This window comes from Oryctolagus cuniculus, chromosome 21, assembly GCF_051225735.1.
Source record: "Oryctolagus cuniculus isolate XC-2025 breed Fujian yellow rabbit chromosome 21, ASM5122573v1, whole genome shotgun sequence".
In the NCBI taxonomy this organism is placed as follows: domain Eukaryota; kingdom Metazoa; phylum Chordata; class Mammalia; order Lagomorpha; family Leporidae; genus Oryctolagus; species Oryctolagus cuniculus.
Genome location: NC_142887.1, coordinates 46,641,980 through 46,643,683, shown reverse-complemented (window position 1 = coordinate 46,643,683; position 1,704 = coordinate 46,641,980).

Here is a 1,704-nt window from a genome sequence, read left to right as displayed (position 1 = left end):
GTGGATCCAATGTCATGTTTACAAACACAAATATCATGTTTTCTCAGGTTTCTGAAGCTTTCTGCCTAAAAAACTCGAATGTGTGGAGGATTTGACTCCATGTGGAACCAATTACCATCTGTGAGCAGAAAATAAAAATTGTCATGCTAAAATGCATTCAAAACCAAATATAGTAGACAATGTCCAGAAAACACAAACAAACACAGAGGCTGTAGCAAGAACTGGGATGAGATACCCACAACACACCTGATATTTCTGCGTACATACCAGCATATCCGGACAAATTGTTGTGAAATTCAGGTGAAATTTAACCAAAAAATCACCGTCAAAGTGGTTTTGGAGAAAAGCACAATCTTTCTGTTCGGCAAATGCATCCCATGTCATGTTTACATACACAAATATCATATTTTCTCGGGTTTCTGAAGCTCGCTGCCTAGCGAACTCGAATGTGTGGAGGATTTGACACCATGTGGAACCAATTAGCGTTTGCCAGCAGAAAACAAAAAGGGTCCTGCTAAAATGCATTCAAAACCGTAAAGTCCATAGAGAATGTCCAGAAAACAGAAACACACACAGAGGCTGTAGTAAGATCTGGGATTGAGATAGCCACAACACACCAGATATTTCTGCTTTCATCCAGTAGTATCTGGACAAATTATTGTGGTTTTTGGGTTAAATTTAACCAAAAAATCACAGTCAAAGTGGTTTTGGAGAAAAGCACAATCTTTCTGTTTGGCAAATGCATGGCATGTCATGTTCACAAACACAAATACCATGTTTTCTAGGGTTTCTGAAGCTTTCTTCCTAGAAAACTCGAATGTGTGGAGGATTTGACTCCATGTGGAACCAATTAGTGTTTGCCAACAGAAAACAAAAAGGGTCCTGCTAAAATGCATTCAAAACTGTAAAGTCCGTAGAAAATCTCCACAAAACACAAACAAACACAGAGGCTGTAGCAAGATCTGGGATTGAGATAGCCACAACACACCAGATATTTTTGTTTTCAACCAGGAGTATCGGGCCAAATTGTTGTGGTTTTCCTGTGAAATTAAACCAAAAAATCTAGGTGAAAGTGGTATTGGAGAAAAGCACAATCTTTCTGTTCAGCAAAAGCATCCCACGTCATGTTTAAAACACAAATATCATGTTTTCTCAGGTTTCTGAAGCTTTCTGCCAAGAAAACTCGAATGTGAGGAGGATTTGACTCCAGGTCGAACCAATTAGCGTTTGCCAGCAGAAAACAAAAAGTGTCATGCTAAAATGCATTCAAAACCATAAAGTCCATAGAGAATGTCCAGAAAACACAAACAAACACAGAGGCTGTAGTACGATCTGGGATTGAGATAGCCACAACACACCAGATATTTTGCTTTTCATCCCAGCAAATCCTGAAAAATTGTGGTTTTTCAGGTGAAATTTAACCAAAAAATCACCGTCAAAGTGGTTTTGGAGAAAAGCACAATCTTCCTGTTCGGCAACTGCATCCAATGTCATGTTTACAAATACAAATATCATGTTTTCTCTGGTTTTTGAAGCTTTCTACCTAGAAAACTCGAATGTGTGGAGGATATGAATCCATGTGGTAAAAATTATCGTTTGCCAGAAAAAACTTACATGCTAAAATGCATTCAGAACTGTAAAGTCCGTAGAAAATGTGCAGAAAACACAAGCAAACACAGAGGCTGTAGCAAGATCTGGGATTGA